Consider the following 14,045-nt stretch of genomic DNA (forward strand, 5'->3'; position numbering starts at 1 on the left):
TAAGCAGTAGTTGCGCATACCCTGAGGATAGGGGACCCAAAGGTGAACCCTTTTCTAAAACCGGGAGTAGATGTTCCCGAGTATATGATATATATATATAGTTATATATATATTGATATAGTTTTCAAAACTATTAATCGAATAAGGTTTATTCGATAACTTTATTTTATTTAATGAATATTATTTTGAATATTCATTCGGGGATTATGACTCCGTTTATTTTATTAATGAATATTATTTTGAATATTCATTCGGGGGCTTATGACTCCGTTTATTTTATTAATGAATATTATTTTGAATATTCATTCGAGGACTTATGACTCAGTTTATATTATTTAATGATTATTATTTCGAATATTCATTTGGGGATTATGACTCCGTTTATTTTATTAATGAATATTATTTTGAATATTCATTCGAGGGCTTATGACCCCGTTTATTTTATTAATGAATATTATTTTGAATATTCATTCAAGGACTTATGACTCCGATATTTACTAAGTAATATTCTTTATTTTATTAAAGAATAATGCTTCGATAATCAAACTTATTTTTTATTATTCAAATAAAGATAGTACTTTCGTATAAGTATATCTTTGGTTATTTAATACCCATTTCAAGTATGAGTTTAACACTTCTACTTCGATTATTTTATAGAGATTATCCTTTTTGGGAATATTATTATTTAAATAATAATATTCTGATATTTTCTAATATATTGGGACTGATTTATTTCATTAAATCAGCATTACTCCAAACATTCTTAAAAAAAATTTCGAGTCTTCAAAATGATTTTTAAAACTTAGGGCGGATCCCAAAACTCATTTTTATATTTAAGATCCTCCTTTCGAAGGGGATTTAAATACTCGCTCAAAATCTGAGGGATCCGGCTCTGTGGTGTATTTTACATTCGCAACGAGGTTGCTGCTTTGAGAAAACAATTTGATTACATGCCCAATGTCCGGGAAGTAAGCCCATCTAATTGAGTCGGCATAAGCGACAGGCCGGGGTACGGTCTATCAAAGTGTAAGTGGTTGGGTGGCAGTCCATCAATGCGTAAGAGGCCGGGTGGCGGTCCAGCACAAGGTCTTAATGCGGCCAAGGTGATGACCGGTGGGGGATTCATCCATCTACTAGTAGAAAAGGTTACTTATTGGTATCTTTGCCTGATCAGCAAGATATCAGGTTTATGCCAAGGTTTTCTCCTTTCCAAATTCATTGGATATTGCAACTCTGTTTATAATTTTCATAACAGAGGTTTTCAAGGAGTGTATGAAATGTATATATATATAGGTGTATATATATATATCGGGACTTAATGAAGTATCTCGTAACTTCATTATTTATAACGATATTCAAAGATTGAATCTATTCAAATCTTGTCTTGTAGTCTCATCTATGTGATGAACTTTTGAAACTAATTATAACTTGAACGGTGGTAGTTCAAGTAGTATTCGAAAAAGATATAAGCATATTGAAGTACCTTGTAACTTCATCTTTTCAACTTATATCTGGTTAATGATTATCTTATGCATGACAAAGATTTTCACAAAAACGTTGAGACAAGGTTAGATATATGAGATCACCTTGCAACGATAGTTTTATACAGTTATAAACTGGAACTCTGTGTATATTATACATGGCAGAGGATTTCAAAGATTTTGAAAAGTATATATGTATATATACTGAATATTTTGTGACTTCGTCGCGTTAAGATATCAGCTTGGTTCATTTCTTCTTGACCAAGACTTTCATGAGTACTATGAGAATGCTCATATATAGTTAATCATTTTACATATTATTTTGGTGGGCTTGTTGCTCACCCTTGCTTTCTTCTTTCATCACACAACATCAGATAGACAAGATGAACAGGACCAAGCTCCCAATTCACGAGCGGATAGGAAACGTTCCGCAGTTTCCTATAGGTGTTACAGAATATCATATATAAACATCCAAAACATTAACTCTAATTACCAGATAATTCACTAAAATTCACATAAACAATTACAAATAATTATAATAATAATATTTCATAATATGGGATATTACAATCTACCCCCTTATAAGGATTCCGTCCTCGGAATCATCAGAAGAAAGCACTAAGGGTCTTCTAACCAACTTCCCAATCTCACATACACAACTTTTCTCAAAACTCAGATAAACTTGGATTCCTTGTATGACCCGATAATTAAGGGAGCTTCACTTCGCACTATTGATTTGATCAACTTCTCAATTGGATCACTTTTACTGATCGAGAGAAAGAAGAATAGAGAGAAAGATAAAGAGAAAGAAAAATAAAGAAAGAGAGATAAATAGAGACAAAATTAAATAAACAGATTGACTTCGGTATATGCCACTGATATTATAACTGCATCGCAGTCAACTGTTGCTCTTGGTAATCCCATCACATAACCCTGCTTTGACTTGACCAGGATAGCTCAACTTAATTTGATTGGCATACCTTTGAATGTTTGGGATGATAAAATCATGGAATTTCAAAAAGAAAAGAATTTGATACCATAACGGGACCAAAATCTGAATTTGAGAAAAAGTATTATTGAAATAAAAGAATAACTGAGAGATAAATATGATCAAATGAACTTGGTATTGCATGCCCAAACTAGGACACTACTAAAGGTTGTTAACCTCTTTGTAGTCACAACACACACAAGTGATGACGTCCCATCCAACTCTTATCACACAGACAGGTATACCTTGTGTCCCCTATAGTTAGGGTTGTTCATCTCAGTCAGAATAAAAGAATATCAAAGGAATCTAAAATCAAATGAATAAAACTGAAAAGATTTCAAAGCTGATATTTCTGAAGGAAATGAAATCCAGAGAACAAAATTCTGGCACAAAATGAATAAACGGGTGTTAGGGAATATATCCTCTAACTGATACTTCTTTTTGAGAGATGTCAAAAGAAATTATAAAAAGAGAAGGTATTTCCAAGGTCTTAATACTTATCTTTTGTTTGAACTTTTCAGTTGACTCGCTATCTGATTCTAGACACTTCTTCATGTTCCAAGGATATCGATAATCTTCATCGTCGTCAAATCGTAGTAGCCTCAGAAGATTCCACATAGAAGTTTGCAACGGCCAGGAGTTCCATCCAGCTCAGCACAACCATCTCAAATGACATAGCTATACACACCCCTACATACTCTCGTTTCCAGTTTACTATAACCTCAGCTCTGATACCAACCTGTAACGCCCTCAAATCTGGGGTCAGAGGGTTTGGTCGTCACCATAAAACCTCAACCCAAAATAACCTGTTTAATTAATTTACAAATGCTAGCGGAAGATATTTATCATTTATGACCCCAAACTAATCTAAGATCTTTTAAGGTTACAGTTCTAGAAACAAGATATCCAAATTCCACAAATAAATTTTCTCTTTCTTTTAAAACTCTTTTCAATAAGTTTAAACCTTAAAACTTAACCCGCTAGTATAAATTCGAAAAGAAGTATACTAGGCTCAAATACAATACACAACTATAATATAATATAATATAAACAACTTTACACAATAGAACTTACACTAGTTCGCAAACCCTAGACCAACCACCTTCCAAAAGCTACTTCTTTGCTTCCTTGAATTACGCGGCTAAACAGCGCAAGTTAATCCTCACTAGAGGTTAAATTTGACATCTGCAATAGCGCAAAACATTTTAAAATCATAATTGCTGAAACAGAAATTTATTTAAAGAATCGGATAATTGTTTCTCACTATATTCAAAACTCTTTTTGATATTTTCTAGCAAAATGCTTCAGCAATACCTTGAATCTTGATGAGGATAAAACTCGTAAAACAGTGTTTACAAAAATATCGTAAACAACAATAACATGAAACAATGATTAGGGAATGAATCATAAACTTTATTCAAAACCGAGCAAAAACTGAATCAAAACTGCATTTCACCTTTAATCCAAAATAGAAACAGTTGATAAATTATTTATTCTATGATTATGAAAAACAATATAATAATTTAGATTGGGATCATTCACCGATGGACGTACTATCACATACTGATCAGCCCGTGTGATAGCACAAGGTCATGATTCATAGAAACTTGTCCCCAAAACACGAGTACTCAAATATAAAGGCAATATATTTGCCTGTGGCACAAATTGTGTTATAATATTTCATATGACACTTAGAAATAGCCCTCCGCTGGACCGTATGCCCCGGTCACTTACACATTGATCCAATCTTAAAACCTTTTATTGGAAAGGGGTCATAATAATCGACATCCGAAATAATTTTATTCCTCCATTTACTTGGGGAGGAATACTCGCAACCAAATTACTTTTCTCAAAATCCAAAACATTTATAAATCCAGTAATTTGATAAGTAAAATCACTTAGCTATTCTGAACATAGAATAGCAGAAGAGTACTTGCATAAACAGAATCATTTAATTCAGCGATATGTAAAACATTTATCTATTCTGAACTGAGAATAGGGAAAGCAATACTTGCATGATAAGATTCAAAATAAATATCACTTGAACAATAAGTGATGATAGGGATACTTGCCTTTAATTTTTAACAATTAGTCACACTCGCAATAACACAATCCATCATTCTGACAACTCATGGCATCACCATCTTTATTCTACTAATCTTTTGGCCTGCTGCTCATGCCGTGCTGCAACCCAATATTCCATACTATTCAGTTCTAGTCTTCATCCATTCCATCTGGTCCTGATCGTCTTGAAAGACTCGTATCTATATGTTGGATATATTTGAGATGTCATGTCTAATATATTTCATGTTTAGTTTTTAGATCTTAACTAACAGGAAATATCAGTTCTTACTAGAATCAGGACTAACTGGAAGTCAGGACTTAAGGATATCAGGACTTAGATTATCAGAAGATAATATCAGAAGATGGATATTAGAACTTAAGTACTGGAGGACTAACAGTTAAGGAAGGAAGCTGATTTACAGGAAAGAAGATTGAGAGTAATGCAAGAAGAAGATATGCATGGAAAGAGTTAGAGGACTAGAAGAATTATATAAGATATCTGATTGATATATTTTGGGAGACAGAATTATATTCCATATCAATTAGAAGTTATCTTGTAACTATGTGTCTATATAAACACAGACATAGGTTTACACTATATGTGTTACGATCATCGAGAAGATCATATATTGTAATATAGTAGCTCTCGTGATATTTGTTCATCACTGAGAGAAAATAGTTCCATTGTAACAGAGTTTATTATATCAAATACATTTGTTTTCTATTACTTGTATTTTAAATTGATTTAATTGTATTCTACACTGTATTCATCCCCCTTCTACAGTGTTCAACTGCATCCACTCCCATGGCCACTGCAACCAAGTTAGATAAGGATACTGGTAAATTAGTATATATTACTAACTACAGAGGTATGATTGGCTCCTTACTCTATCTAACTGCAAGTAGACCTGATATCATGTATGCTACCTGTCTTTGTGCAAGATTTCAAGCTGATCCAAGAGAACCTCACTTATTAGCTGTCAAAAGAATTTTCAAGTACCTTAAGGTTACAGCTCATCTAGGATTGTGGTATCCTTGGGAATCAGATTTTAAGCTAACTAGTTACTCATATGCAGATTTTGCAGGATGCAAAATAGACAGGAAAAGCACTAGTGGAAGCTGCCAATTTCTTGGAGGCAGATTGGTTTCTTGGTTTAGCAAGAAATAAAAGTCAATTTCCACATCAACTGCAGAAGTAGAATATATTACTGCAGGAAGCTGTTGTGCACAGATTCTTTAGATGAAGAATCAGTAATTGGATTATGGGTTAAAATTTTCTAAAATCCCTATTTACTGTGATAATCAAAGTGCTATTGCTATGACAGGTAATCCAGTTCAACACTCAATGACAAAGCACATCAGCATTAGGTATCATTTTATAAGGGAACATGTGGATGAAGGTACAGTGGAATTGCATTTTGTTCCAACAGATCAACAACTAGCAGATATCTTCACAAAACCACTATGTGAAGCTACTTTTATAAGAGTGGTAATTGAATTTGGAATGGTTTCAGGTTCTTTCTCTAAATCTGCTTAGTTTTTGTTCTCATGCATCAGACTTTATGATCATTGTTTACAGATTGTATTATCTCTCTGTCATATGTGCTTAATTTGAAAATTCATTAAATGCTGATTGTTATCTGATGTGGATTTATATACTCCGATAAGTGTTTTGAATGTTCTGTGACTATTCAATCCAATGAGGATAACTGTGCTAGATGTTGACCTAGTAGTCTTTAACATACTAGAAATCCCATGTTTGAATTAGTTGTTTATGTGGAAACTCATTAACACAAGTAGATTCTGATATTGAGCTTAGTCAAGTTTACCTTGTGTATCTTATTACTAAGTCACAAACTAGATTTTTGTTTCTTATCTGTCAAATTCTGATGTCAGTAAATTTTAAGAATGAACTAAGTGCTGATAAGCCTCACTTATCAAAAGAAAAGAAAAGAATAAAAGTCAGGTACTCCTTTGAGATCTAGAGTAAAAATGTGGAAGGGAAGATCCAAGTGCATTGCTGGTATTAAGTAATATGCATTAGAAAAGCAAAAAAATTTCTTGGTGACTTTTTACACTCTATGATTACTGGAGAAATACTCTGATAACAGCATAAATTCTGATAAGCAGTCGTGACTCACTTACACTGAAAAGCCACTAATTTCAAAAGATGCATAAAATGAGCACAAACAGTTGAGGTGGACTCTTGCATAAATTTGTTCTATAGTAGACATCATGACTGATGACAGATTTTAAACATTTTTCTGAGTTATGCTTTATTCCTAAGATGTACTAAAGTTTATCAAACTTTAATCTTTATCTGATATTTTACTGAATGCACATACTTTCACTCCATATGAATAATGAAAATTACTGTGGTGATTAAGTTGTTGTTGACAAACAGTTAAGTGATATTTGCATAAATTCTGAGGACAAGTTCTGATGATTAAACTCTGAAGAAATCAGGTTAGTATTTGTATGAAGAATCACAGAAAAAGATATTCACTTTTTGAGTACAGAAGCCATGTTCTAATGACTGTTAAAAATCTGATATAAGTTAAGTTCTGATATTAAATCCTGATGGAATCTTTGATGCTTACGTGGCATTTTTTTTACTAGACTTATTTGTGGTAAAATCTAAAATAGTCATATTTAAATCAGAATAAATTTGGGTGAGATAAAAACAGTCATAATCATTATGGGTTAGTGGTTAACGTGTATGTCCTGAAAAACTGCATGTGCACGGTAATTATTGCTTATTTTACGTGCCTATTAACTCCTGCTCTAACCATTTATTGACTGTTCACACGGTGCCAGGAGTAAAGTGTATTTCATGCTTCAAAAATATAACTGTTGAGTGGAGAGAGTATATATATGGGAGTTAAAAGATTTTCTAATCTTTTACTTACTTTTCTATTCTTAATCTCTTTTACTTTCTCTCTCGCTCTAATATTCTCTGAAAAGTTTTCTTTCAGGACTATCTTGTAATTTTTGCATGTAATTGATAAATTTTATGAAATGTACTCATCTGATATATTAATGAAATTTCCTTTAATTACAAGATTTGGTCTTTGTTTCTCAAATTATGTGACTGTGCATGTTTTAATTGCAATTTGTTAATCTTTACTTCATCGATTTTTAACTTTATCCTGTGATGAATGTTTTGATTCAATTATGGTCAATAATAAATTTTGATGATTTGAGGAAACAGTTGAAGCATGGGTTCATGCATCTGAACCTGTGACATTTGAAGCTGAGAATGTTACTTCTCAGAAAGAGAAAGCAACTCAAAGTTCTGATACTTTGAAAAGGAAATCTGTAAATTCTGATGCTGCTGAAGCAACTCCTTCATTGGCAAGGAGATTGAAGAAAATGAAGGCTAGGAGGTATTTGGCTAAGGCTATATCAGAAGAGACTGAAGAAGCTGAGGAAGGGGATCAGGAATCTCTGATCTCACAAGAACCAATTATCATTAAAGCCCTTCCAGCTCAAGCCAAAGACAATGCTAATGACACAGTTGTTACCCCTCCTGTCTCTCCTATTAAAGCTACAGATGATGCTAAAGAACAAACTGATAATTCTAAAATAGATATTCATAATTTGAATATACCTGAAGTTCTTTATCTGGAAGCTCCATCTACATTAAAGACACCGGCTCTGGAGATAAATTCTGCTGATCAGAATTTAGATGATGTTATTCATGAATCTCCAGTTGCTTCACACACTGTTGAGCTATCAGAACAGAATGAGTCTTCCTCAAGTTCTGATGACAGTGTTTCTGCTGAGACTCCAGTACCTATTTTGGGCAAGGAAGAATTGGTGAAGAAATTTGTTGAAAAGGAAGCACCTATTCCTTGGGAGGATACTCACAGAGGTGTTGAGTGGACCAAAAAGTGGAATGAATTAGATTTTATTCCATGTTCTAAAGTTCTGACAGAGCATATTGCAAAAGCTGATGAGTTGCTCACAAATGCTGATTTCAAGACATAACTCAAGATCACAGCTCTGTCTACAAAACATCTTCAAGGTCTACATACTTCTACTCATGAAAAGGTTGATACACTCAGGGAACATGTTGATAAGATAGATCTACAGATCAAGCTTGACAAGAACATGTATATCAGACCTATTTCTGAAAAAGCTGAAGCCATTGAGAAAACTCAAGAGGAGCAACATGCCAAAATTGCTGAGGTCCTGGCTAATCAAGCTTCTCAGAAAGCTCAATTGGTTGAAATCCAATCTTCAGTTAAACTTCTTCTTTCTCTCTTACTTCCTGATGATGCCAAAAAGGGGGAGAATGTAGTTAAGTCCAAATGCTCACCTACTCAAGAACTGAAGAAAAAGGATGATAAAGGTGATGACCAGGGAAAATCTGAAAAGAGCAAAGGTCAAAGACAAGTTTAAGGAAAATCTTCTATTCATAACAAGTCAAGTTCTGATGTTGTGAATGCTCAAAGACTGAAGTCAAGTGGTAATAAGCAAAGTCTGATGTCAAGTTCTGATATTCTGATTCAGTCATGATTTGAAGACTCTCAGAGTTTTTTGCAAACTCTGAAGTTAAAGGGGAAGCAGACTACTGTTTATTACAAAGATCCTAAAATCCAGACACTTGATGAGGAGAAGCAAGAAGATTATTTCTGAAACACAATCCAGGAATGGATTTAGAAACTCTCAAGGAGGAAGAAGCTAGATTTGCTGCTGAAAAGACAAATCCTAAGTCTAAAGCTTTTAATGCAAAGAAACCTCCAAGGCCTAAGGAAAAAGGCATTGTGATCAAGGAAAAGTTAAATTCTGAAACTTCAAAGTTCAAGACTAGATCACAGACTGAAAGTGATCCCAAAGACAAAGAGAAAGGAAAAATTTATGAACCAACCAAGTCACTGGACTTGAAAACTTCTCAAGATCTGATGAAACCAGTATGTAAAATGGTTCAAGTAACTGATGATAATCTTGTTGAAGATGAAACTGTTCAAATTATGAAAAGAAGAAAGATAAATGAAGATTCTAAAACAACCTCTGACACTGCTCAAGTTGTTGTTCAGAATAAAGGACATGAAGGTACAGAAGAAACAATAAATTCTGATCAAGCTATCAAGACATCAACTTCTGACAATTCTCAAGTTGATTTGGATAAAATGACAATTGCTGATAAGAAGAAGCTGTTATGGAAGAAAGCTACTCCAGTTGAACCAAAATCCAATCTCGTGATTTATCAACTCGCTACATTTGGGTTGAGAGCCAAGCAACCTAGAGATAGAGCTGGATTAGGTTCTGATGAAGAGAAGATTCAAACAGGAGTAGAGGTTACTCTAAGAGATCCTTTCATGTTGACAGACAAACCATATGAATAATTCAAACAAAGGCACCTTGATCTTATTTCTCAATGATGGAAGGACTCATAGATTAGCTGATTCTGATGTACTAAAGAAGTCTATCAGAGAACTTCAACATATTCACTATCTTCTGGAAGTAAAATCTGATGTTACTAGAAGATGGTCAGAATACATTTTGAAGGCTATAAGAGATCTATTCAGAATCTCTGGTACAAAGACTTCTCATTACAGTCTAATGATTACTGAAGGTGATGGAAGATAAATTCCTATGCTGAAGAATTCTGCTAAGGTGGAAGTTATTCTGAAAGGAAGATGCTTATGTTATAATGAAAACTCTTCACATCCTACGGTTATCAGACTTGGTGATGGACTTGAAAGAACATCCATTCAAGCTCTCAGAACAACCATTTATCAAATTGGTGATAGTAAAGAAGAAGAACTGATGCAGGTCAAAGCACATTTAGCTGAAGTTCTGAAGAAAGCTGAAGATAATCTAATAAATGATTTTCTTAAGAATCATTAAGGATTCAGATTGATTCAGTGATGTTGGTAAAGCTGGATGTTTTGTAAGTTGTAGTTAATAGTCTTATTAAACTCTTATTGTATTTGAACTTAAATGTTTTTGACATCATCAAATCTATTAACTTGTACATTCTTGCATAATTTACAAGTTGGGGGAGATTGTTGGATATATTTGAGATGTCATGTCTAATATGTTTCATGTTTAGTTTTCAGATCTTAACTAACAGGAAATATCAGTTCTTACTGGAATCATGACTTACTGGAAGTCAGGACTTAAGGATCTCAGGACTTAGATTATCAGAAGATAATATCAGAAGATGGATATCAGAACTTAAGTACTGGAGGACTAACAGTTAAGGAAGGAAGCTGATTTACAGGAAAGAAGATCGAGACTAATACAAGAAGATGATATGCATGGAAAGAGTTAGAGGACTAGAAGAATTATATAAGATATCTGATTGATATATTTTAGGAGACAGAATTATATTCCATATCAATTAGAAGTTATCTTGTAACTGTGTGTCTATATAAACACAGACATAGGTTTTTATATGTGTTACGATCATCGAGAAGATCATACATTGTAACCTAGCAGCTCTCGTGATATTTGTTCATCACTGAGAGAGAACAACTCCACTGTAACAGAGTTTATTATATCGAATACATCTATTTTCTGTTACTTGTGTTTTAAATCGATTTGATTGTATTCTACACTGTATTCAACCCCCCTTCTACAATGTTGTGTGACCTAACACTATAATTAGAAAATAACCTTTTAATCGTCTAAATAATAGTAACTCGACGAACTGCGCGTCAAAACCCTATTGTCTACCCATACGATAGCCCACACATAAAGAAAACAACCAACTACAAGACTTATGACCCACGTACGCACATAATTCACACAGCACGTAAACATATAACTCACATATCATATAATTCTTATAACACATAACTCGATTTGTCAAAACATTCGACTTGGTACGTTTAAAACTGAAATCGGGTCAAAAATATGATTTATCGATCAATAATCAACTCAGAATGGTTCGTAAAATAAGCGACCTTTCGAAATGAAAGGATTTGGGTCTCAAAAGTATTTTTATTGAAAGCAGAATATTTTTCTAAGTCTATACGCGTTCGTTTCGTATTAAACGGACGAAAGGTTTATTTATTACAAATAAAATAAGAATAAATCAATTAATTATAATATTAATTTATTTTTAAGTAAATTTATATTTAAAAGCTCAAAATAATTTTTAAATCATTATTTAGGAAAAACCAGAATCAAAAATGATTTTCCCTAATTTTTGGAATTAAAATAAAATTAATACAAATTATCTAAATAAACTGATTAATTATCAAAATAATTAATCAATTTAAATAAATAAAAAAATTTGGATTTTTGAAAATAATAAAAGAAAATAATTTTTGGAATTGAAAATAAATAACTAAATGATTTTTAAAAATTTACAAATAATAATTAAAAAATAATTTGAAATTAAAAGAAATATTTTTTTTAGAAAATCAAATGAATTTTGATTTAAAAAGAAAAGAGAAACACAGAAACAAGTCCTGTATCCTTGTCTTCTTCCTTACTAAATCAAACGGCGGCGGGGAAAGGGCCGATGGCCGGAGTTCGTGAAGAACTCGGACGGAAACTAGGAAATTACCCAAAAACTGGCGAGCTCCCCTCCGGTTCCGGCGACCCACAACAACGGCCAAACTCGAGCCGTTTATGCTCGTTTAAATGCCAAAAAAAAAATCCCCATCATCTCCTACACACAACCAGAATCCTTGCATCCTTCAACCATCACCAGAATCGATTTCCCGGCCAAAATCCGAGCCCAACTCCGGCGAACAACCGGCAAACACGAATTCCAATCAATTCAAACCCAAAAATGAAGATTTCAGTACGAAAACAAAGCCCAGAGCAATTAGAAACTACTCCCCATTATCAAAATTATCAAGAATATCACATTAATCAAGAAAAATCGATTTGAAACAAACTATAACTCCAAAATCGGATTAATCAATTTCAAACTAAAACAACTCAACCAAGTACTCAAATCGACTCTCCATGTCATTTTAAATCTATCTATAGCATCAAAATCAATCAACAATCATCATATTTCAGAATCAAATTTCAAGAACATCAACTAAAAATCAATTTTTCATTATACTTACCCTCAGATCATGAAATTGGTATGGATGGATAGAGCTTGAAACAAGGATTAATTTAATATGTAGAAAGCTTGATTTGGTTCCCGGAATCAATCAAAATCATGAATCAAAGTTTATGCAGAAAATTTCATCCCCCAAAGTCTATGTTCTTGAATTTATGAAAATAAAATGAAAATAAAATGATATAATCTGCTATTTATATTAAACCTAAAATTATATCCCCAAAATTAATTAAGGGTGTTTTTATTCCCCTAATTAAAATACTTTTGCCCCAAAATAATAATTGCGGGGAATAATTTTAAAAGTAATAAAATACAAAATTAATGTCAAAATTTCCCAAAAATTGTGAATAATTCAAAAATGCAGAAATACTGGGTATTTAAAATACGAATGATTTTATAAAAATAAAAACACGAATTTTGTGGGCTTTGACGTCCCGGTGGGGTCCCGGTCCATTTATTTTGAAAAACAAAAACGATTCCTTTATATGAAAATATCTCACCTTTCGAGAATACGGGTTTTGTTGATTTATCAAATCGATTATCGTATCGAAAATTGTACGCTGGGACGCGTACGGGACAAACCGTAATACGGATTGAAAAAGTTAAAACACGAAAAATGTTCAGAATATCCAGATTAGGTTATGAAGGAGTTTTCTGAAGAGTTTCGGATTATAAAAACGCAGAAACGGTTGAAGTTGGACAATTCCCGGCTTTACAAAAATAGTTTTGTAATTATTCAGAAATAATTAATAAATCCACAAAACATTATAACTTCATATAATAGTCCAAAAATTACCAGAAAATATCACAATTATCTATTAGCTATTCTGCACATATAAAAATTAGAATACTCAAATAATATCATATATAAACATCCAAAACATCAACTCCAATTACCAGATAATTCACTAAAATTCACATAAAATCACATAAACAATTCCAAATAATTATAATAATAATATTTCAAAATATAGGATATTCCTCCTCAAGTTCTCCATTTAGAAATGCATTCTTTACATCCTTTTGGAACAGTTTAAACTTCTTGTGAGCAGCATAAGCTAGAAAAATTCTTATTGCTTCAAGCCTTACAACTGGAGAAAAAGTCTCATCATAATAAATGCCTTCTTGCTGTGAATAGCCCTTTGCAACCAGTCTTGCTTTGTTTCTTGTAACAATACCCTCACTGCCAGTTTTTTTCTGAACGCCCACTTTTTGCCAACTACAGATCTGTTCTTTGGTCATGGAACAAGAGTCCAGACTTTGTTCTTTTCAAATTCATTAAGCTCCTCTTGTATTGCTATGACCCATCAACATCTTGAAGAGCTTCTTCCACCTTCTTGGGTTCAGTTTGAGATAGAAAACAATGGTAGAGACGTTCATTTTGAGTGGCTTTTTCGGTTCTTACTCCACTATCAGGATTTCCAATGATTAAGTTAGGCGTGTGTGACTTAGACCATTTTCTTAGATATGGAAG

The sequence above is a fragment of the Apium graveolens genome, chromosome 6 (assembly GCF_009905375.1).
Source record: "Apium graveolens cultivar Ventura chromosome 6, ASM990537v1, whole genome shotgun sequence".
Lineage (NCBI taxonomy): Eukaryota > Viridiplantae > Streptophyta > Magnoliopsida > Apiales > Apiaceae > Apium > Apium graveolens.